General features: G+C 39.3%; 1 protein-coding gene across 3 annotated transcripts in view; it reads left to right on the top strand.

Annotated features, from left to right (window-relative positions):
* Positions 1-25,809, top strand: part of CRLK1 (Protein kinase superfamily protein) — a 103,463-nt gene that overhangs the window by 5,205 nt on the left and 72,449 nt on the right. The window contains exon 2 of one of the 3 annotated variants that reach the window (XM_089788971.1): positions 11,395-11,519. The exons of 1 other annotated variant lie outside the window; for it this stretch is intronic. The gene's annotated coding sequence lies outside the window, so the exon portion shown is untranslated. Of the gene's footprint in view, positions 1-11,394; positions 11,520-17,039; positions 17,362-25,809 lie in introns of those variants that run through there. One more of the 3 variants, XM_089788973.1, reaches the window with a different exon arrangement.

The raw sequence follows: 25,809 nt of genomic DNA, 5'->3' as shown, positions 1-25,809 counted from the left end.
ATAAAAGGAGTATAATATTCTTATTATACTAGTATCATCAGCTCCAGAATATTAGAATGGAAATTCACAGAATACTTCAGATTTTGCTCAATGAACAAGACAAACCACAAACACTTCATTCAGCAAAGAGCAATCTTCAAGAAACTTTCAATTTGCAAATTCATGAACAGCGACAAACATGAGAGCAGATGCTAGAGGAAAATTCCACTAAAAATGCAATGAAACTGCTGTTGCAGCAAGACCTCCCAGTATCATCATCATATATTTTAAAATGAGGAGTAAATATAAAAGCACATGATAGAGGAAACAATAAAAATCGAGCTTCCAGCTTAAATATCAAACATAGCCCTTCCAGAAATACCATCTACAGCTGCAAATGAAAGAAGATGCTTACATAAAACATACCAGTAATGAGCATTCACAACAGCCATAACCTCCAAATCGGGTTTAGGATAACCCAGATGAAGTTTGCACCAAGAGAAGTAAGGAAAAGCCATGCACAGCCATGTATAAGAAATAAAAGAAACAGAATAGGTATATAAGCATGGTGTTTTTGAAACTAACTGAAAATGACTTCAAACATGGCATCTACAGAAGGAAAGATATATCTTCTAACATGGCGACTCAAAACCCTGCAAATCCAAGCAAGATATTACAGTAAAACTGGTGGCACAAGCATCAAATATACCCAACGTGTTTGAAGAAAACAATCAAGCATTACTTTACATGGCATTTTTCACAGGGAAGAAAACAAGTTGTTATTCATTAAAAAACGTGCCCTGCAAGTATAACAAAGCGTTACCTCTTATCCACAAGAGCATCTCATAAGAATGGTGGCAATAAAAAGTGGAAGACATCAACACCTGCGAGTTGGATCCAGTTATGGCGGCCAAAGAAGCAGATTTTCTCATCTTTCTTGGCATTTTCCTTAGGGTTTTAAAACCCTCTTCTCAGCTGCCGTGTATTCTCTCTAAAGGTTTCAAATGCAAATGAGAGAAATATCTTGCCTTGTTTTAGGTTAAGACCTTCACAAACCTAAAATTAACCATTTTGTAATTCCTTTAAAATCCGATAGTAGATATGTATCGGTCTCATATCTTTGATGAAACTTGTTGCTTTTATTAAAATTAGCTCATTTATTTTTTTATTTTCATTAAATAGTATAGTAATATATTACTTTAGCTAAGCAATAAATTATTATATTATTTAATTTTTATAAATGAGTGTAATTTTAATTTAGTTTTTTGCAAAAATTGTAATTAATAGCAATTAATTGATATCATTATAAATCAATTAATTGTTATTAAATTGAGCAAATTTAGTTCAAAGATATAAATCCATTTTCGGATTTGAGAGGGAAGGGAAAATTTGAATTAGTCTTATGATTAACAAGTCAGTATGACATGTTTTTAAAAAAATACTAGGGCTTAGAGGTTATTATTTTCAAAGACTTAGTAACATCATTTAAGGTCATATTTAAGGCTTTTTGAGTCATTCTAGGACTGTGGGTCGAATTTTGCCCTTGTCTTGGCAATTTGAGGCCATTTATTGACATTTTGAGTCTTTTGAAGACAGTTAAGAGTGAGTCATAGGTTTTGTTTTGACTTAGTAGGGTTATGAGGCAATGAGTCATCTTTTTTGATAAGATTTGACTCCTTTTTTATAGCCTTGTTTTCTGAATTTGACCCCAAGAGATTTGTATTTAGTATTCTGAAACTGTCATACCAAGAGATGAATGAATGCAGTTCTGAAAGGAGAGAAGACTATTGTGACATTCCATTGTCCTTTGTATGCTTATTTTTCTGAGTTGTATTTTTGAAGTTGCTGTTCTTTGACCTTTGAAGGCATAATACAGTTAGCTTGATCTACTTTGGGACTCATTTTTTGTGTGCAAGGCTGGTGATTGATGTTTATTTTTTGTGTTTTCTCAAGAACCTTTAAATTTATGTCTCATTTTGGCACGTATCTGTGTTAGTAAAATCATTGTGCATAGGTCATAAGTTGTGTAGTTTAATGGAATAATATTGATTATGGTTTATATCTTTTGATGTTATTCATTAAAGCCTTCTTTTGAAACACTTTATATGCAGATATTTTTATCAAAGTTGTATCTCATAGTTGATTGTATCTCATATCATTGTGTCATTAGCATATCAAATCCTTAATCTTGTTTTGGTGCATCACCTTTTCGATTTAAATAATCCTCTTTTTCGTACTTCCTAACCCTTTTCCTCATAAGTTCATAGTATAGGTGGAGCATCACATAGCATCAAACAGGAACCGGCCTAGAATTTGGAGGTTCAGTCACCTACATAGTTTACCCACAAACTCGTGATTGTTCCCATGTTCACTAGAATTTTCAAGTATTTAGGTGCTTATTTTAGGGTGCAAATTCTGGTGCTAACAGGGGCATTGACATTCACTGGTATACAGATATAGAGACCAAGAAGAAAGCGACATAGAAGGATCTTCGTACAACCTTTGAGGAAGAATTTAGACTCTTATGGGACAATTACGAGATAGTGACAAAAATATACAATACAAAACAAGGAAAAAATGAATTCATAAGAGCCTATAGTGGGAGAATGAAAGAATTGATCAGGAAACTGGAAAATAAACCAATAGACGGATTAAAGAAGAGATGGTTTATTTAGGGGCTAACTTCGTCCCTATGTAGAAAAAGGAAAGTAATACCACCACAATCTTTCATGGACGCCTGTACTCATGCTATGGATATAGAAAGCAAGAGCACAACCTCAAAAGGGAGGAGGCATGGAAGTGAAAGTGAGTCTTGAAGAGAGTGTGGATGAGTCTAAAACAATCCAGGCATTAAAGAAAGATATGATGAGAATTGTGAAAGAAATGACAAGTAAGGGGAGAAGAAAGAAGGGAAATAATTATGGTGCACTGACTATGGAAAGGAAGGATACACAAGAAATGGTTGCCTTGGAAAGGCCTTCTGTGACATATGTCAAGTATTGGGACATTCAATTAAGGACTGCCCCTATATTTTGAAGGCACAAATTGCTCAGGTGTTCTTTACACATGGAGAACAATCTACACCACCCTCCATTTCTCCATGGAACACAAACATGGACACTTCACCTACAGGTTACAAAAACAACATGAGGGGACATCCCATGATACAATGCACAAGGTGCAATGAATGGGTACATTTTGCTTGGATTGTCAAAGCAAAGGACAAAATGGAGAAATGCTCTGCAAGTGGTGTGGTGCTAGTAATCATGAGGATGCCAATTACCCTAGACAAAAAAGCGTGAACATGCTAGAGATTGCAGACCTAGGGAGGGAAGTACTAGTAATCACAAGAGTGCAAGCCAAGAAACTCACATATCATAATGCAAGCATAGATAAAGAGAGATTTGAGGAAGCTGGGTGGGATATCCAAGATACCATGGCAAAGGAAGGAAAAGTAAGTACTTCTAAAAACCCCTCCACGAGGTCTGTACTGGAATCTAACATCATGCAACAAGTGCTAAAGGCCACCGTATCGGTGAAGATTGCAGATCTATTCGAAACATTACCTCAGCTAAAGGTGGCAATAACACAAGGAGGAAGCAATAAGGAAGAACATTCCAAGGACAAAAAGGAAGAAGTAAAAGTAGGGAAGGACACAAACACTTTATTTCTTGTAGGGCTGAGGAGGACACTTGTCGTGTTAGAAATGGAGATAATGGGGTGCAAGTTGACAAACACTATTGTGGATGGAGGCTTGGGTGTTAATGTCCTCCTTGAGGAGACTTGGAAGGCCCTCAGAAAATCAACTCTTTGGCCACCCACATTCTAGTTGGTAGGAGCAGATCAACATAGAATTAAGCCTATAAGGACCCTGATGGGACAGAAAGTAGTGATTGGCACGCAACAATTCTTAGATTTCATGGTGATTACTCTAGAAAAGAAGGGATATGATGCATTATTAGGGAGAGGATGGATGGTTACAACGAAGGCGAATCATAATTGGAAGAAGAATACCCTTTTCATTGAAGTAGATGAACGAAAGTATACTATGACATGGAGAACCAAACTATAAGTCAAGAACTCACATCTGATTCAGAGGCTGAGGGAGAAGATGGCTGAGTCGAGATAGATGAAGAAGGCATATTATGGCTAGGAGAATGATCAAAAGATGAAACACATTCCCTCAATGGTCTGTTTCACTGGCAAATGGGGGACTATGAAATGTTTCAACCGTAATGTAATATCTTGCAGATTTAGGAGATGGAATCTTAGGAGGAATATCTAGGGTACTATAAGGATTATAAGAAGGGTACAACCACCTTGGATGACACCCCAACACACAAATTCGAAAAGGATAGAAAAATAGTATATGGAGAGGCTAAGCTATAGAAGATGATACTAGGGGAGGGCCATCCCAAGGAGATTGTTATAGGAGATGACTAAGATCCAATGTTGAAATCAACAACCTTTAGAATCTTCCTCGAATATTAGGACGTGTTCGCATGGATGTACACAAACTTAAAGGGGGTGCCTTCAAAACCGTATGTCCATTGAATACCTCTTGTACCTAGAGCAAGACAAATGTGAAAGAGACCCTATTGAATTGACAAGAATTATGCAGCCAAAATATAGGAGAACACCAAGATGCTTGATGTAGGCATAATATTCTAAGTAGAAACAAATGAATGGGTGTCGGCCATAGTTATATCCTTGAAAAAAGATGGAAATCAAATCCAGATATGTGTAGACTTTAGATGCCTAAATGCGGTAACAATAAAAGATCCCTTTCCAATTCCATTTACTAACAACATTTTAGAAGAACTAGCCAATTATGAGATGTACTCCTTCATGGATGGTTTTTCAGGTTATAGCCAAATCAGCATTGCGGAAGAGGACAAACTGAAAACTACATTCATAGTGGAAGATGGGGTGTATATATACATTAGGATGCCATTTGGGCTATGCAACACACCCACCACATTCTTGAGAATCATACTCCACATCTTTGATGGAATATCAAAAGGGAATTTCAAAGCTTTCCTGGATGATTGGTCAATCTACAGTGGGAAAGAGCACCACCTGAAAGCTATTGGAGAATGCATGGAACAACGTCGGAGGGCAATGCTGGCATTAAATCCAAAGAAAAGCAAATTTATGGTCCCTCAAGGCAGGCTCTTGGGCCATATAGTATGCAAAGAAGGGTTGAAAACAAATACTGACAAGATTAGAGTCATTGTTAACATGGAGGCTCCCTTAGAGGTGATAGGCATCAAGTCATTTTTAGGGCATGTGGGATACTATAGGAGGTTCATATAGGGATTTGCAGAAGTATCCCTACCCTTGGAAAAACTAACTAGGAAAGGAGAACAATTCATTTGGGGAAAGGAGTAGGAGGAAGGTTTCAAAGAACTAAATTGGAGGCTGGTGGGCGCACCAATTCTCATATACTCAGTCTGGAACAAGGAGTTCCATGTCCACGTGGATACTTCCAATTATGCACTAGGCGTCACATTGACACAAACTGGATAGGAGGGATTGGACCATTCGATGTACTTCACTAGTCGGCTACCTTCGAAGGCTAAATGGAACTACAACACCACAGAGAGAAGCACAGTAATGGTCTACACAATTAAAAAATGTAGACATTATTCAGTAGCCACTCCTTTCACGTTTTGTGTTAATCATCAAGCTCTCATGTACTTGGTTAAGCCTATTATTCAAGGAAGGGTAAGTAGGTGGCTAATCCTCCTTCAAACGTTTACTTTCAAAATCATAGTTCGTCCAAGAAAGAGCCATGTGATTGTAGATCAGCTGTCCAGGATAAAGTCAGGAGAAACTTTTGGAAATGAAGCGAATGAGGATTTCCCAGATGTGCATCTATTTCAAATCATCGTACTAGTATGAAGGTATTGGCTAGTACCTATCAACTTCTACTTTTCTTAGAGAGATGCTAGTTGTAGAAAGAAGAAAGATCGCATTGAAAAGTAAGACATTCCAGCTTATTAATGGACTATTGTACAAAATGGGGATTGATGAGGTACTAAGGAGATGTGTGATGGAGGAGATCCTGGGATTATTGAGGGAGTCTCATGAAGGTTTGGCAGGGGGCCATATGGGGCTGGATGCAACATCCTACAAGGTACTACTAGTGGGGCTCTGGTGGCGTACGCTTTATGCAGATGCTTGAGAATGGGTTCTAAGTTGTGATATAGGTCAAAGATCAGACAAATCCCTCAAAAGAGATTTCATACCACTTTTTCCCTCACAACCACAAGAGCTATTTGAATGTTGGGGGTTGGATTTTGTGAGGTCTCTTCCTTCTAGCAACACCCACAGAATAGATATATAGGGGTGACAATAGAGTACCTCACAAAATGGGTGGAGGCAAAAGCACTTCCTAACAACACGACACTAAGTACTACCAAATTTCTCCATGAACAAATAGTGGCTCGGTTTGACATGCCCCTCTAGATCACAAGTGACAGAGGAGTACACTTTTTGAATTAGGTAATCAGGACAATGAGAAGTGAGTTTAAGATCTTTCATACCTTCACTAGTCCATACTAACCTAGGGAGAACAGACAAGCCGAAGCCACAATCAAAACATCAATGTCCATCCTATATAAAACATGCGGAGTAGAAAAAAAGGTTTGGGAAGAAAGGTTTCCAGTAGTCTTATGGGTGTTCCGGACTACCTACAAGGCCACCATTGGGAAAACCCCTTTTCACTTAGTGTACGGGCCGGAGGCTATAATGCCTGTGGAATATACAGTACTGAGTCTGAGAGTGGTAATAGAGCACAGATTGGGAGAAATGCAATACCTAAAAGACAGGCTTAATGCCTTAATACAATTAGATGAAAGAAGGACGATGACTCAATGGGCTACAAAGGTGGCACAAAAGAGAAGGAAATTCTGGCATGACAAACATTTGAAAATAATGAATTTTCAACCAGGGCAGTTGGTTCTTAAGTACAACAACAAGAATGAAATAAAACCTGGAAAGTTCAAAGTGTGATGCTTGGGACTATACATAATAACGAAAGTAGGGGCAAATGGAGCAGTAAAGTTATCTACTATAGACAACAACCTTTTGAAAGACTTCGTTAATGGGCCGAAGTCAAATCTTTATAAAGAGAGGAAAGAGACTTTATATATTTATTCCATAAAAGTAAAAGAGGAAGAAAGACATTTGAAGGAAATAAAAGAGGAAGAAAACGAGACGATAAAAGAAAAGGACGAAGTAAAAGGAATATATCATGCATAGTATGGAAGGAGCAACATAGCTAACAAAATTGGAGCCACACAAAAAAAAATTCAAAGGGCATTGTATGGCATAGGAAGGTTGAGGAAGTTGAAAGAGCCGTACGTGGCTTAGGGTCCGTATGGTGTTCAAGAATGAGGGAAGCCAAGATTACCATACATGCAGGAAATCAAGTTGTCGTATTGACTGGTTATTGTACAAAAAAACCACACATAGGGTGTCACACAAAAACAAGCCACTTTGTTGTACGAGCAAATAAGGAGGGCATACACAGTGCATGGTGAAAGGAGATAAAAGGGCTGTATGCGGAAACAAGGAAGCCGTATGAGGAAGTAAGAAGGCCATACATCTACCAAGAGGTGTTATACACAAGGGGAAAATACACTGAGAGGAGCTGTACCACAAGGAGAAAATACACCACATAGACATGTTGAAAGGAGCGATTACGTGGGAGGCATAAAAACTACTAGAATATTTTCAATAACATACAAGATGGTGAAGACAAGCATAGGTAACTCGAGCAGAGTAACAATTATTAATTCAAGAAAAGACAAGGCATTACAGGTGAAGAATATGGCGTCGGCTACAGAGGACAAAGGGAAGAGTCCATAAAACAACCTTGTTGCCAATGTCACATTTGAAGCATGGTAGGAAGAAAATGCAATGTATGGTGGGACAATGCAGAAGAAAATTATGTACTAAAGGAGGCATTGCGTAAGGCAGAGGTAGATAAATTCATTTCTATGCCCATTTTTTATTTAAAAGAGTTTGAGCCTGTGTTGAGATTAATGGTTGCAGGATATGATAAGAAAGTACATAAATTTGTCATTCAATATTTTCAACAAACCCTTAACATTTCGTATTCAACAAAGGAGATAAACAAGGTATTTGGGGTTCCCAATAGAGGGTAGGTTCTGACAAAAAATCCAACCAAAATTATAATGGAGGAAAAGAAAAAATGGTTGGGATTGATGTGCAGGAGACCTTGTAGAGCAAGAATGGGGAAGTATTTTGAGCAAGAGCAATAACCGGGGACTGAAGAAGATTTTTATAGCAAATGAGGAGTGGAGATGCATATTTGGTGAAAATTAAACTCACCGGTGGGAGCTGAATGTCCGAGATAGCCATTTGGATGTTGCCTCTGGTGAATGGGCTGAATGTAGGGAGGGTTTACAATGGGCCCAACTTCTTTCGTAGTGGCTAAGGGAGTTTCTGGAGTTGAAACATTAGGCATTTGACATGCCTCATCATGCAATAGCCTTGTTTTTGGAAACAATTCAGACATAGGTGACCCCAGGACACATGACATTTGTACCTTCAAATAGGGTAGAACCTTACAAGCCAGCTATGGCATATTGGTTCCACATGGATACTTTTGGAGTGAGTAGCAGAGAGCCACAAAGGAAAAAAAGAAGAAAGGAAGCCATACAAGAGCCTTCCATTCAAACTCAGAACGTAGAAGAAGGTGAAGAGGATGAGAGTTCAAATGAAGAAGAAGGGGAACATACAACGACTTCATCTTCCTCCTTAGACTCTGATGAAGATGAATTTCTGCTGAGTTAGATCAAGGGCACACTTGTAGATGTCGCATTCCTCCCAATGGAAGGAGAGCCATCACCTAAAGCTACACCTAAGGAGGTGGAGATCCTCACATAGACATGGGAGGAGGTAGGAGGTTGTACTCAACAAGAGGTGGGAGGTTGTATACAACAAGAAGTGGGAGGCAGTACACAACAAGGAGATACGAGCCATACAGGGATGGATAAAGTAGAAGATAGTACGACAATGATAGTCGTACAATATAAAGGAAGCCACTAGAATGTACCACAGAAAGTAGATGTGACCATACAACAGGAAGAGGACATGACCATACGATAGTAGGAAAACATAATAGTACGACATAAGGAGAACAATAGGCTTGTATAATTGGAATATCTTGGTGCGGAAGAAGACATTATGGCCATACACCAGGAAGGAGTCTGTAATGGAGAAGCCGACCATGTACAAGAAGGCACCCAGAGGGCTCAAAGAGAAATGGTAATTCCTCAGTGGGGTGCTAACAGATTTACTTTCCAACAGTGGCGAATATGGTTTCCCCAGATCACCTAGCTCAGACTAAGGTGATAGATCTTCGATGCAACAAGAAGGTTGCACATAGTGTGAGACTAAATACACCAAATGACATAGAAGTCGCTTAGTTTATTGCATTGGTGGTGCAATCTGTTGGAAAGAAATGAGTGCAGGGCAACAGTAGGAAGTACATGGAAGGAACTGGAACAAAAGAAGAGGGAACATAGGCTGACAACACAGTGTTGGAGGATGCAGATAGATTGCTTGGGAAGTTTGAGATGAGTCCAAAAGACGCACCTCTGCCTTCACCAACCTTATTGGAGATGGAAAACCAAGATAGGATGGAAGCATAGAGAAAACATCTGAAAATAGTAGGAACAAAGGCACCCTTATTGGAAAAAAAAGTTGAAAGATGCCTCAAGGACTTACAGATGATGGAGCAAACCGCTAAGGAGATCATAAAATAGGTTACAGGGTAGAAATTGAATGCCATAGTCAAAACAACAAACTCCCTTGTGCCATTTATGAAGAAAGACTTCCATATAGATTGGAGCTTACTCATGTAGAGTGGAGTTGGGCATGGAGAGGCAATTAAAATACGGAAGGCCGAAATTACCATACCTACAGTGATGGGGCAACCACATCTCACACAGTCACTTTCTCAATGGAGGATGTGTTTAGGGGGACATTCTTAGAACTCTAGCAGGAAAAGAAGTAGACAAGAAGACTAAAAGAAGAATGGGAAGTGAAGAGAGAAACTCAAGAAGAGAAATTGCATCAACAGAAGAGAATTTGGCATTAGTAGAAAAGGATAGGATGAAAGCCTTGCGACTACTACAAGGAGTTTGAGCTAAGCAAATGGCAGCAAAATGAGATCTACAACTTCTGTGGCAATGCACATCCAGTTCAAGGACATCTTCCCACCCTACATCTCGAAGTCTAGTTTTCTTTTGGTTTATTGTTGGGTAGTTGTGTGAAAGATGACTTCTTTTTCTTAGGGGGGATAATGTAGGGCGTAATAAAACAATAATGTAATTAAAGATAGTTAGTATTAGGTTTGGGAAGTTAGCTAGCGAGGGGATGTGTCAGTTGGTCTCCCTAACCAACCAAGCACTATTTACAAACATTGGAACATGAATGATGTACTTGTTATTATTGGTAATCAATAAAGAATATGGTTTTCCCTTGCAATTATTTGGTATGCTTATTATTGGAAATGGTTTCTTATGTTGATACTGATAACATTGAATTTATATTGAGTGTACTCTAACCATTCTACATTAGTCAATATTTAGGTTATCATAGGAGTGATTTCATTTTCTACAAGTAGTTTGTAAGGAACCTTGTTTCAAGTCCTCAGGGGGGCCAATTTAATGCAAATATGAAGTTGATTTAAAATCGTGTTAAGATCGAACTAGGGGAAGAGAAGGGACCACTCAATTGAAGGGAGGTGATCTTGTTGTTATTTGTTCGAGCATTTTCATTTCTTGTTCATTCAAATTGTTATTTGTTAGCTCATGTTTATAGAATCTAGATGCTAGATTTTGTTTGATTGTAACTTAGATGAATTACAGTTGATTGAATGTTGAATAGATCAATTTTCTTTCACATTTCATCGTTAAATGCAATCTAGATAGAGTGCTTCCATAGTTAATCATTTGAATCGGCATAATTGCATGATGAAGAATATTGGTTGTGCTCATGTTGAAGAAAAGTTCATTGAAAGGGAATGTGGAATTTAGGAATAGATGTCTTAGATAATTTTCTGATTTCATTCAAGCGTAATTAGATTTCCTTGCAGTTAGAATAGTTTAATTTTCTCGCAGTTAAAGCAGTTTGATTTCCTTGCCATTAAATAGTTCAATTCTGTTTGAGACCTAGTTGCTTTCCTTTCAAATTATGAGTCATGTTTAATTTGTTTTATGGCCTAATCATTCTTAATCAGTAAATGTTTTTAGGAAGTAGATCTGCTAGCATGTTTTTAGGAAGAAACTCTTGAGAGCTCCCGATGGAGCATGGTCTGAAAACCAGTCACTGTTTTACAGTGCAAAACTTAAAAACTAATAGCGATCCTTATTGCAGACAACTACAGGACACACCCAGTTTGATATTTGAGAAAATAAATGATGCGAGTTGTGACATCAACGACCTCGCTCATCATGAGCTAGAAGATGATAGTATGAAATGAAAGACTACCAATGAAAAGAGTAAGTAATACATTTATTACTACACATTTTTTCTCCACGCATTTTGTAAATTTGCCATTCTGCCAGTTAACTTTTGTAAGGTATGAACCAGCTAAGATTTATACCTTGGATGTTACATAAGTACATTGGATATTCCACACCTTGATTCACTAGATTGAATATTTCTACTTCCCAAACACAACTTGATTATATAAGTTGCTTCTTCCTAGTTCAGAATTATGGAAAATCATTCCCTATTATTAATATTAGGACACTAAACAAGATATTAAATATGGAATTGCAAACAAAGAAATGTTTGGAGAAATTGATTTGGGAGAAACTCTAGAATAGTGAGGCGGTGTTTCTCCTCAAGCACTATTGTTGTAGTGAGGAGATTATCTAATAATTTCTAAATAGGTTCCTTCAATTACTTTATTCGCTTAAGCTTAAAACTTAGGTGCTTTTTAATCTTTTATTAAATTAGGCTAATAATAGCTTAATTTATGTCATTTATCATGATTGTGGCACTTGGCACCAACTATTTAATTTTTCTTTAGGGTCTAGTCTAGGGTTTTGCTCATTGTTTTAATAAGGATCCATTTTCTCATTTGTATAATCTTTTGTGCATCCATGTGCAATTCTTAGGTTGTTGAGCAAATTATTCTTGCTTGATCTCCATTTGTGATGGGTGTTGTATTTGTGAGCTGATGACTCTAACTTGGCATTAGAATTCAAGATTGCTAAGTTCTCGACCAAATTCGTACATATCCAGCCTTAAGAGAATTTTCTGTCAACTTCGGGCTCAAATAGAGGTTGCCATCACATTTGCAGCATCCCAAAACCTAATTGATTGTTGTGTTGTCTAAATCCAAGTAGTTGAAGTCTTGGATGATTTTTTCAAGGGCATGAAAATTAAGGCAATATCTAGTGTCTAGTGAAAAATCTAGGCACTTTGGAACGGAATCAACCTCACCATCAAGTGGTCAAAAACCTTAAAATTGTTTGTCAATTTGTTAGATTTTGGGAAGTTGAAATCGGGCAATTGCTTTTAGCATCACAAAAAACTATTTAGTTGTACTGCCTTCGTGCAAGCACATTTGTTAGTCTCAAAAAAATTGCAAAGCTTTATCGTTTAGCTATGTTCCACGGAGTTTCCGGGACGGGAACGTTTTAGGGGACGGGGACGTGTTTTTGGTACGGGTATGGGTCGAAGCCAAAATTTAGGGGACGGGACATCAGGGGACGGCGATTAAAAACATAGGGGATTTTTTTTAATATAGAGACAAAATTCAAATATGTATATCATAACATTGATAAACCATTCACCATAGACATTTTAGAAGATAAATACATGGAATATTATCAAATGGCAAATACTAAGTGCTTCCATTATAACAATATCACATACATATATGGCAAAAATTAAAATGCCTAAAGGCTTCAAGTATCATGCTGAAATCAGAATGAAATAAAGAGAAGTCCAACTAAAATTGTTAGTAAATAGTAAATACCGAAAGCAGTCTTGCCTCACTAAACACAATCTTTGCTCGTTGCTGCTACTGCTCTTATGTTTTTTTCCTTCCTCTTAGCAAGTATGTTAAATCGAAAAATGAGTAGAAGAGTTAGTGTTTTAATGGACCAAATATAGGTTGCATATTGTTATTATGTCTTTAAGATGACTAGGGGCCACACGAACAACAAAAATTAGGAAAAAATGTTTTTTTGGGGATGGTTTGCCTTTTTCCAGATTGACTGGAAAAAAGGGGACGGCCAGCAGTTTTGGGGACGGATAGGGGACGGCAAAACTGTCCCCGATACTGCTGGCCGTCCCCAAGTTTCCTGCCCAAAAAAATTGGCCGTTTCGGGGACGTTTCTGAATTTTTCAAAAAGGGACGTCGCAGGGTACGGCCAAAATCCGTACCCGCGTCCCCGTTTCGTACCCGGTACGGGTACTAGGGTACAGAGGCAGGGGACGCGTCCCCGTGGAGCATAGTCGTTTAGTCATAATATTTTTTGACTAAGTTATCTCAAAATTTAAAAAAATTTAAAAATTGTAGGCAAATTGAATATTTTGTAAGAGAAGTTATTATTGGTTGGTGGGTACAGATCTGTACCATGTCACTATGTAGTGGTTTGACCAATGCAAGCTCCTTCCCAACGGTCGCCCCTTGAGCACATGCATGTGCATGTCGCAGATTTTTCAGTGGTACATCAGAATATTTTGATCCCAAAGATTACCAGTGGCATCTAGGGTATTTCAACTAAACTTGCAGATTCTGACACCAATTTTTTTCTAAAGACATTTTTCCAAGTAGTTGAATTTTTTTGGGAGAGATGCTTCTTTTCCAATAAAGGGACTATTCTTGTAATATTCTGTTGATGTCAGTAGTAAGGATGCCTATGAAGCACCATTTCAAGCATTTAGTTGGCACTTTGACTTGCTTTTGGTTTTTTGGCCATAACTTGGTTATACGAGGCCAAAATCACGACAGTGAGATACTGCCGGAAATCTGGTTCAAAGCTTTATCTAGTGGTGTTGGTCTTGATTCCTAATTCTGCTCTAATTTTCCATTAGAAGTTTATGAAGTTAGATCTTTAGTTTTGTGCTGCCGGGAGCATATCTTGCACATTATATTGAGCGTCAGAAAATTGATGCTCTACCTAAATTTGCCAACCATATTTTGAGAATTTGCACTAGGTACTCAGACATATTAGTTTAGTTCATTTCTTGATTTTGTCATTTCTTAGCTTAAGAAGTTGCAAAATGGTTGCTTTTTTGGCTGCATGGGGGAGGTTGAATTATCATCTTTTAGATTCACCTTTTGCCCTAGCCCTGTCCTAACCGGAAAGCCAGTTCTGATGGGGAACCCCCTATTGAGAAACTTATACACCATAAGTATCATAGTTAGAAGACAAAATGATCAGATTGCTTTGGTCTAGGGGCTTATGATCCTGTTAAGATGAGAAACAACTTAATTTGACTAGTTAGTTTGGGATCTTTTAGTGTAGAGATGAGATGGCTGAGGCTATTAATTTGATTGGCATGCATGTTTTGCTATTAGTTTGATTGGCATGCATGTTTTAGATAGTCTCTAGTTCCATAGTGATTCTTACAACACTTCTAAGGCTTTGTGGCTTATAGTTTAGGAGCTTTTTGGGGTATTAATTAGTTATGTGTACTTCATCTTGAGTCAGATTTGACATCTTTGGTACTTGATTCCTTCTCTCCATTGAGGACTTTTTGGAGAAATTTATATTTATCAAATCAAATTTTACATGACTGAGGCAAGGGCAAAATTGACAAAGAGTGCATCTTTCTGTTTTAGTTAAAGATTCAAGGCCTCTTTCAAGTCTTTACTTCCGTATCTATTCCACCATGGATGCTTTGGGTCATGCACACACTATGCCTTCATTGAGGTGTTTTGTGAGGGCTTGACAAGAGGATAGACGAAGTTGACACAGTATCATTCACTTTCTAGTTCCAGAAAACAAGGCTTGGTTGCATAGTCATTTGCAGGGAAATTGAAGAAGAAATAGAGGCACAAAGGTTCATAGTTTAGTCTGCCAGCTTTAGTGTCCCCTGCATAGGATTCAGATTTCTTCCTCCTCGTCCAAGAGGTCTTCATCTAGGGAGGACAATTCTAAGTGTACTTATTGCGCCAAGACTATTTATGATGAGCATCGTTGTTTAGAAAAGTTGATAAATGGGTTGAATATTTTCTTTAGAGGAATCATATTCAACTAGCTTCATCTAGCTCATCTACCTATCTATTCTATGCCAGCTTCAATTGCATGCACTGAAGAAAAGATGAAAGGCCATGCTCTCGTTGGTAGGAACGTGGCATAAATCTAATTATATACACGATTGTTCCTCATTCGATTGATTCGATCATACATTAGTTGATTGATTGAGTCTATTATGAACCCCTATCCCCACCCCTACTATTTTAAGGGTAAGGGGACTCAGGGAAATAAAACTCTTAGACCTATCTAGGATGTTCAACTCCTGCTCTCTTTGCATTGACACACCTTCAATCTGGTAGGTGGCTTCTTGATTCAAGAGCCCCTCATCATATGGCTTTATCTATGGGTATCTTTTCTTCTTTTGAGCATCATACTTTTGGACATATTTGATGGGTAGTAACACTTACATGAGTATTATTGGTAGTGGTTCTATTGAGGTTGATGATGACACATTCAATAATGTTCTTTGTGTCCATCATCTTCCAACCTCCTTTCCATCTACCATATTACTCACAATGTGTCAGGTAAGGCAATTGGGTTTGCCCTTGGTTTAGTACTCATTAGATTTCTTCATAATAAAGAGCTTATTGTAGTTGGTGATGTTGATCATGCATCACATTTTAATGATTTCTCCCATTTCGCTCGCATCGAGAATGCTATTCCATTCACTTGTCCCATCTCTTATGCTTCTAGAGTGGATCATCTAGGTATTTGGGGAGAGTATTGCTCACTTGCATCTGTGTGCTCTTTAGTCATCCACCATGGTTCTTGAGGCTTTTGTTATGCCTCCTCTTGCTTCAAATAGGTTGATTGTTCTTCTAGTTTCTACTTTTTTGGATGAGTGGTTGCAAAATATTATAGGGTTGTTTGATACATCACACACCCTAGACATTGGGGGCATTCTTGAGGATCGCTTCCTCTTTTATGGAAGCATCGACATTTCTTTCATCCCATCTTTACATTTGTATGGACCCGCTTTTATCGATTTGGCATATGTTAATTCACACATGCAGACAATTGAGCAGTCCTTCATGGGATGCATCATAAGACTACCCCTTCGTAATGAGCCCTGTTGGCTCACTCTGAATCTATGTTGTAGACGTCACTTTTTGGTTTTCAAGTTTTATATATTTTTTTTGTCTTTTTCAGAATATAGAGATAAGAAATTTGCAAATCTAAATTGACAACAACTAACTTCAACTTTATTGCTAACCTTTATTATCCAAAGGTTTACAAATGCAATACACATATGCAATAAACTTTGAACCTGGAATTGATGGATGACATGAGAATAATTGTGATAACCCTGTTCAGTTATGGCTAATCAAACAAAAATGTCCTCCACAAATTCATGGGTTTGACATTTCGTCAAACAATTGACGAGCAATTCTGTTATTACTGAATATATGGCATCCAGAATGTATTCTCTTTTTTATGTTGCAATTTTCATAGGAAATACAAGTAGCAAAATGACATTACCAAATAGCCATTGTACTCACAAGTCTTGTATTTACCAGTTCTGATTTTGTAGTGGTTTATTCAGCATATCTATGTAAGTCCAACCAGACAACAAATCTGATTTTTTGCAAATTGAATTGATGAAAAATGATAAAACTTTAAAGTAAATACAGATTCAAATGACAAACAAGGAACCTTTTGCTGGTATTGAATTTCTAGCTTGCCTGGTCACATGTACAACACTGAAATTAATAATATTGGCTGTAGACTTTCCCAGATTCGATTTGCAAGGGTTTTCAATGAGATCATAGCCCTCATACAGTCCTCAACAAATTGCAGGCCACTTCTTTTGCTACATCAGCCTCTATGATGTATTGCAGGCTCCTAGGATTGCAATGGCCGGCTCAGAATGCAGATCGTAGGGCAGTAATATAAATTGTGGCCCTGAAAATGATAATGCAGGGCCAGGTCTGAATGTAGATTGGCTGGAAATGACTGCAGGCCTTAATTTGCCAACCGCAGGTCACCACAATGCAATGAAGACTCTCCAAATGGGCATACAGGTGCAACGGACCAGTCCTCAACTCCAACTCTCAAATCAATTCCTGTAGGTGTTGCTGCCTTTCACTAATTTGCCAATCTCTTCACCCAGAATTCACAGGTACAAATCTGATATTAGTTTCCACAACTCAAAATCTCAGAATATCGGCCCTCCAAGGAACAATAATACAGTAATGAAGAACACTAAATTATTTCTTAGAATTATAATACTTTGTTGATAAAAGTTCCCAAAAGAACTCAACTTCAGAAACTGGGAAAGTTTCCGAAAAGAACTCAGCTCTTGAAACTTTCCAACACAACATTACTTTAAATATTTAATACTTGACTAAGGCATATAATAAATGGCCCCTTCCAATGATGACTCAACCCTCAAGTGAAATTATAAAGTTGAATTATAACTTTATAATAAGCCATTTTTAATGATTTAATAATAATTTGGCAACTAAAAATATAGAACTCCCTAAATACTCATCATTTAAATATGCCGTTTGAAATAGGAGTCACACTTATTATTTCTCCATGTGACCAAATGCACTTTCCAAAAAAAAAAAAGAGTCCATCTCAATCAATACCCAACTTACCACAAATAGTAAGTATACAAATCTATAAGCCCAAACGAAGTCCAGTCTGACCCAAATGAAGAACAACCTGTAGCTTACTAAATTGTGGAGAAGACAAAACCCTCCCAAGCCAAGCCACTGCCTCAGAAGACCCTCTATCCACAATAATTAGCCTACGATGATCACAATAATAGGCTAATCCCTGAAACTCCAATGCTGGCAAAAATGGGGACATTACAATCCTCCCTCCCCGAGATTGCTTGTCCTCAAGCACAAGCAATCTAGCAACACAGTGAACTCCAACCTCTACATGGATCCCAAATGAAGAAGTGTGTGACATCCCTGTCAACACTAAACCAACTACAAACTAGCATCATTAGGAGCAACCACTGTTTACTGTATAGGGTAAATAGTTTTAATGCATACAGACAATAGACAAGAACATGTAACACAACAATACTCTTTTTATCATTCGCATATATGCCAAAGAGATTACATGGTGCTTCCAATGACGATTATAATCATGATCCAAAGTTGTACATATACCATCTCGAAGAACCTTTCTAAAAGGGCCCATTGGCTACATAACAATTACTGATGACATCAACTTGTCGGCTACTCAATATTTACCAACGACATCAACTTGTCGGCTACACAATTTTTACCGGTGACATCATCCCCCCAAAAGTAAAAGTCGTCTCCGGACGACAATTACAAAATATCTGAGACAGATTAACAAAACAGAATACATTAACTGACTAACTACAACAAGATAGATCTGTTTCCATCACACCACTTTCATATTCGTCCTATGCCTGCACCAAACTGGTCTCCAAATCACGTTGCATCTGTAGCCTTTGCTAACACAATACTGTCTCCTTAGTCAAGTTGACCTTGATAGCAACCCATGCTGCTTTCTCTGCTTCCAACTCTTGGGTACCCTGATCCAATTGTTGTTGTACTGCCTTCAACTGGATGATCAGCTCCTCCTGAGCTCTCTATGCATCCACCAAGACAGCTTCATGTCCAACACCTAGTCCAAGCACCTCAAAGCATATCACCCCTCTCGAAAGGCTTGCTCCATTGATCTTTCCACCCCTGGCACACTATGCTTGTAGCAACTCTAGGTCTCCTCAACTGGTCATACTTCCCACGACTGATAACTGCATTGACTGGGGGTCTAGGGGGCATCGCCCCCAGTGGGGTCGAGGGGTAGCGCCCCTAGGACTAGGCGCGTTCCCAGTCGCAATACAGGGAGGGGTCGAGGGCCAATGTCCCCACTGCCAAGACCAAATTAGCACTCTCAAAGCCACACAAAACTCCATGGAACACACCATTTTTGTGATTTTCTTTTGATTCCACACTCTTTCTGGCAATTGCTTATGTTTTACTACCCGTTTCTATCTTTCCCTTCCCTTTGGCATCATGCGTTATTCATTTTGAACATTTTTGATTTGTCGTCGCTTTTTTTTTAGTTGTAGATTCTTCCTTCAAGTTTTTCTTCCACTTCCTCTTTCCTGTAGACTCCATTTGTTCCTTTGCTGGGTTAGGTCAGTTATTCCTCTGCACACCAATTCTTTTCCTTTCTGAAGTCCGTACGGATGCGTATGGCCCTCCTCTGGCTTCTATTGTATGGCTACAATATTTTCTTGCTGAACGATATCTCCCCCTCTTGGCTGAGTTTGAACCTGTGAGACATTAACAACTATCTACCATTTCACCAATGGCTCCTCCCTTAATTGATGCCTTGGTTGTACGCTGTACTGTGCTTGCTATATGGCATTCCTTTCCGCCGTACAGTGCCTTTATGTTTTGATTCACATTTGAGTCTTCTTAATCATCGTACGTTGTATGTTTTACTAGTTTTCCTTCACCGTACGGTATTACCTTGATATGCCTACGTTATCTTGCTGCCATACATATGATCTTTACTTATTTGTTTTTGTCCTACCGCCGTACAATCCTCAAAATTTACTGACCTTTTGGTCCTCAAAATTTACTGACCTTTTGGTTTTCTTCTAGCCGTATGGTGGCTATTAGTGACAAGTTCTCTGCTTCGTATGGTGTCCATCATCTGCCAAAAAATTGCCGTACGGTGGAAATAATCAAATATATATATTTTTTACTGTGTTTTTCATACGGCCATGGGGGTTCTTAAAAAGGCCGTACGATGATCAGTGTCTTGTTGAAGCCATCGTACGGTGGCTTTAATAACTTCAATTTTTTTCTTTTCTTTTTTGTTTTTTTTGCTTTTTTTTTACTGCTCGATATTCGTCGATGATGGAATAGTTCGCACATGATATATTTTTAACTTGGAACCGTTCACCGTTTCTGAAATTTTTTGCCTGTCTAGTGTTCATAACTTTATTGCTCTGTTATCACCTACTTCTCGGATTTGGTATGGCCCGACCCATTTGACTTTAAACTTGCCTGGTTTGATTTCATTTTGTCCATCATACTTCAACATTAGCAGTCCTAGTTGGAACTTGTTCATTTTTAAGTGTTTATCATGCCATGTTTTACGTCTGTTCTGTATCACCTCCGTGGCCCATTTTACTTGCAATTGTCCCTCATCAAGTCTATTTAAGTTACACGATCTCTTCCTCAGGTTTTCCATATTGCCCGGTTTGTTCTCAAAACTCGGTACCATGAATTCCGTCAGCTGCCACTCCTTGCCGTCAATGACTGTATTCTTGATTTTAGAACCTTCACTCTGTACTGCTGAAGCTTTTATTAAACCCTTCCGCTTTGTTTCCTATGCAAACCGTATGATGTGTTTTCCTTGCTGCCAACACCTTTCTACTATATTCGTGGTTCGATGTAACATTTTCTTTTTGTGCAATTCGTTTACTGTGTACCGTACGGTGGAATCTTTCCTTTTTCTAAGTTTGTACTGTATGTTCTTCTCTTCAGCTTTTGTCGTAACCGCCTTTCTTTCTTCCGCTTCTCTATATTCCTTGGGACATTCATTTCCCTCTTCCTTCTCACCTTCGTCGACCCTTAACATAATATAGCTCGGAAAGAGCTCGTAATCCTCCATTTGCTAGTGGAGAAGGCCGTTCACTGAATCCAAATCATTGTCCGTCAATTCACCTTCCGACCGTAAGACTCCTTCCTCATTGAGTTCCAATTGCTGCTTTCCTTCATCGTCTTCTTCGGAATCAGATGATACGGCTTCTTCGCCCACCATTTGTGTGTGTAAATCAATAATGAATCGTCGTCCCTTACTTTCCATTGATAGTGTATTCTTCTTCCAGTCATGCTTAACCTTTGCTTGTACAAGCCATCCTCAACCCAAAATGGCGTCATATCCTCTCCTCTTCAGGGGGATGATGACAAAATCGAGTAGGAACAACTATGTTCCAATAGTCACTGGTTGTGCCATCAGGATTTCGAACGGTTTGATCGCGTGCTGGTCTGCCATGAGCAACTGGAATGTAGGTGGCCACAACGTCGGCTGTCCCAACTTCTTCTAGGTATCTTCTGGTAGGACGTTTACCTCGGAACCTCCGTCCACAATTGTGTCTGAAAGGACTATTCTTAATATACCCATCTCGACGATCGTCGGATGTGAGCGCTAGCAGCATTGGGTCCGCTGTACTTGCTTCACTTTCCTTCTCCCTTCCATCCATTGTACTTGCTACACTTTCCTTCTTCCTTCCATGTTCTCTTGGTAATTTAGCAGTTGGAGTGATGTTTGTGAGTGCCGATCAAAGTTGAGGCATTGTGAGCAACAGATCATTTATTTTGACTGGTACTTCAGTTTGTCATATCTATCTTATAATGTTCTGTTCTGCGCAGTTCCTCATAGAGGTACCCGCAATATCCTTCATTTGTGCTTTTTCTCCCTACATCCCTTTCTCAATTTTTTCTTGTGCTTCTTCCAGTCTCTTCTTTTCCTCCTTAGGGTTTGGGTACAGTTTTACCTGTTTCCGGGTGATTGCCAAGACTTCTTCTTCGTCCGCGCCAATGCTGATTAGATTCACTCCTGATTTCGGGCACTTGGCATCTTCATGATCTCTAGGACTGCACCATTGGCATAACAACTTTGGTGTATTCGCGGATGTAGAGTTCCGTGCAAAGTGGCCCCACAAATTGCATGCTCATCATTGAACCATCGGGCGACTGTTCGCATTGTACTGAATTCGGTTGCGGCCTCTATCATTATTGTTGGTATTGTTGTTTTGCCCTCTTCTATTATTTCTGTACCCACCCGAAGTGGCACCATCATTGATGGTATTTTTGTTCCTTCCTGACGCGGAAGCCTTCTGTGTCAGGAGCACTTGTTGAGGTCATCTTGTTTTCATATTGAAGGGGCATTCTTTTGTGGAATGTCCCATAATTTGGCAGATCTCACAGAACTGGTTCTTTGGGCAAGATCCCTTCATGTGACCTTCTGTATTGCATTCTGTGCACCATAGCTCGTTTCCCTTCGTTTCTTTCTGCATATTCTTAAATTCCTTCATCATTTTGATCATATCCTTTTGGAGAGCTCGGACTTTCTTGCTGCCCTTTTCCTCACCACTGCTATCTTCTTCCAAAGACGTGTCATCTGAGTCGGATGAGCTACTTTTCTTCTTCTTTTTCGTTTTCTGTTCACTCTCTAAGTCCATTGCTCGATTGTATGCTTCGGTGTATGATGATGGCGGTACAATCTTCATTTTCTTCCTTAACTTTGGGCGTAATCCTTCAATGAACCATCGCTTTTTCATCCCATCTGTCGGCTTACTTTCTATTTTATTTATTAATTCTTTTAGTTTCTTGGCATATGCACGAATTGTTTCATTTTTCCCCTGCTTTGTGGTGTAGATTTTTTGCTACTATCTCATTGTCGTCTCGCAGCAATTGAAACTCGGCGATTAACTCCTTTTTAACTCCCGCCCATGTAGTTAATTTTTGAGGATTTGCGTCGGCAAACCAATCAATTGCTACACTCCTTAGGGTTGCTGGAAATTGTCGGACCCATTCATTTGTGTCGGTTACACCATTCGCCGTCCAAATTGTTGCGCATGTCTTACAGTGTTGGATTAGCTCGGCCATTCCATTACCATCAAACTTTGGCAATTTTTTGTTTGGTCCAGCCATTACTATTTGAGTTGGAGGTACTTGTGTACTCGCGCTGTTTTGCACTCTCGCGCTATTCTGCACACCTGCGCTGTTTTGAACACCTGCACTGTTCTGCACATCCACGTTGTTCTGTACACCTGTGCTATTTTGCACACCTGCGCTGTTCTGAACACTCGCGTTGTTTTGCACACTCACTGTTTTGGACAGTCGTCTTATTTCCAATAGCTGCGTTACTTGGTGAAAAAGGGTTTTCCTCAAGCGAAGTTGTTCCTTCCAAAAGTGTATTGCAGACGAAGAGTTCACTTCACGCTCGTGCTCCCTTGGCACTCCGAGCCGTGCGAGTTAATTCCCTTCCATCTGGATTCTCTTCCCTCGGCATATACAGGTTAATAAATTCCTTTCTTATTTCTTCCACCAAATTCAACTGCTATCGAGTCTCTTCCAACAATTCCTCGGTGTTTTGGTGTTTGTCGACAATCTGCTGAAACCTCTGTCGGTGCTCGGCTTGTTGTGCCAAAATTAAAATTTCTTATGCGGTGCATATTCCATCTTTTCCTTATCTTATTTCTATCCTTGTTAAGCTGATTTGGCATTAGTCTTCGTTCCTTTTCCTTCGTTCGAGGTCTATGGGGCAATGACGCCAAATGTTTACCCTATGGGGTATATAGTTTTAATGCATACAGATAATAGACAAGAACATGTAACACAACAGTACTCCTTTTATTATTTGCATATATCCCGAAGAGATTACATAGTGTTTCTAATCATGATTGCAATAATGATCCAAAGTTGTACATATACCATCTCGAAGAACCTTTCCGAAGGGGCTCGTTGGCTACATAACAAGAACCTTTCCGAAGGGGCTCATTGGCTACATAACAATTACCAATGACATCATCCCCCCTAAAAGAAAAAGTCGTCTCCGGACAACAATTACAAAATATCCGAGACAAATTAACAAAACCGAATACATTAATTGACTAACTGCAACAAATAGATCTATTTTTGTCACACCACTTTCACGTTCGTCCTGTTCCTGTTGGTCTCCAAACCACATTGCATCTATAGCCTCTGCTAACACAATACTGTCTCCTTAATCAAGCTAACCTTGATAGCCACCCATGTTGCTTTCTCTGCTTCCGACTCCTAGGTACCCTGAGCCAAGTGTCGCTGTATTGCCTTCAAGTGGATGATCAGCTCCTCCTGAGCTCTCTATGCATTCACCAAGACAGCTTCACATCCAACACCTACTCCAAGTGCCTCAAAGCATATCACCCCTCTCGAAAGGCTTGCTCTGTTGATCTTTCCACTTTTGACACACTATGCCTATAGCAACTCCAGGTCTTTTCAATTGGTCATACTTCCCACGACTAATAACTGCACCGACTGGGGGTCTAGGGGGCATTGCCCCCATCAGAGATCAGGGGGAACGCCCCTGCGGGGTCCTGGGGCAACGCCCCAGAAATTAGCACTCTACCTAGGATCATGGAGAGGAGGCTGTAGGTCTCTGGTCTGCACGATAAAGTCTCCCAAAATAATGATGTCCCCTATGGAAGAGATTCTGGTAATGTGCTCAAGAAGGTTCTCATAGGGGTCCCCACCTTCAGTGCTATGAACTACATAGTACGAAGATGCTAGCGGGAAGTAGCAGACAACGATATAGGTATCTTTATAGAGCAAGGTTCTTCGATCAATGTGAATCCACATGAATCTGGCGTAGCTGTCGGAGTGAACCAAGGAAATTTTCCTAAAAAGGTGGTCTTGAATAAGATAGGCAACCCCACCAAAACCTCTGACCCCACCAGAGCCCCCAACCTTGTCTCTAAAAGAGGAGAGCCACTGATAGCCAAAAATACCGGGAAGAAGATGCATGGGGCTCTCATGTGTCTATAATAAAAAGAAGGTTGATAGAACCAATAGCGTCATTAAGCGAGGCATAGACTAGAGGATACCATTACTGTTCCAACAATTAAATTAGCACTCTCAAACCCACACAAAACTGCATGAAACACACTATTTGTGATTTTCTTCTGATTCCACACTCTTTCTGGCAACCGCTTATGTTTTACTACCTGTTTATGTCTTTTTTTTCCCTTTGGCATCATGCATTATTCATTATGAACATTTTTGATTTGTCGTCGGTTTTTTTTAGCTGTAGATTCTTCCTCTAAGTTTTTCTTCCACTTCCTCTTTCGTGCAGATTCCATTCATTCTTCTGCTTAGTTAGGTCAGTTATCTCTCTGTACACAAATTCTTCTCCTTTCTCTGCTTCCATACAGATGCGTACGACCCTTTCCTGGCCTCTACTGTACGGCTACAATATATATATTTTTGCTGAATGATATCTCCTCTTGGCTGAGTTTGAACCTATGATGGCACGTGCGACATTAACAATTATCTTCCTTTATTTAGTGCCTTGGTCGTATGCTTCCCCCTTTTTTCTTTCTGAAGCCGTACAGTCTCATTCAGGACCACATCCAGGAAAATGCTTCTTGGCAAGCTTCCTTGGGAATCTACTGTGAATCAATGGTGGAATCAACTTGGACTTGCATGGAAATCCTCTACTCCTTTCTTTTCAAGGGTTTCCCATTACTCGCTTGGAGAAATTTGCAGTTATTCCATCCCTTTCTTCTTCACAAATCTTCTTGCTTTTTTCTGTTGTTTCCACATAGCTCACCGTACGGTCATGAAGCTGCATTTAAAAGGCTGTATGGTGAAAACCATTGCCTACACACCGTACCGGAAGAACTTAAAATGTTGTACGGGGGCACAAACAAGACTTCGTATGGTGGGGGTACTTGGGTCGCCATACGATGGTCTTCAACTTCAGATCTTCTGCGTCTAAATCCGTATGGTGCTTGCCAGATGCTTCAACCCCAATCACAGTATAGTGGCATAATAAGAAGTCCGTACAATATTTT

Source organism: Cupressus sempervirens, chromosome 6 (genome assembly GCF_028749045.1).
Source record: "Cupressus sempervirens isolate cs-2001-9-10 chromosome 6, ASM2874904v1, whole genome shotgun sequence".
Lineage (NCBI taxonomy): Eukaryota > Viridiplantae > Streptophyta > Pinopsida > Cupressales > Cupressaceae > Cupressus > Cupressus sempervirens.
The sequence above is the reverse complement of the archived record's forward strand: the minus strand, read 5'-3'. Positions and strand labels throughout refer to the sequence as shown.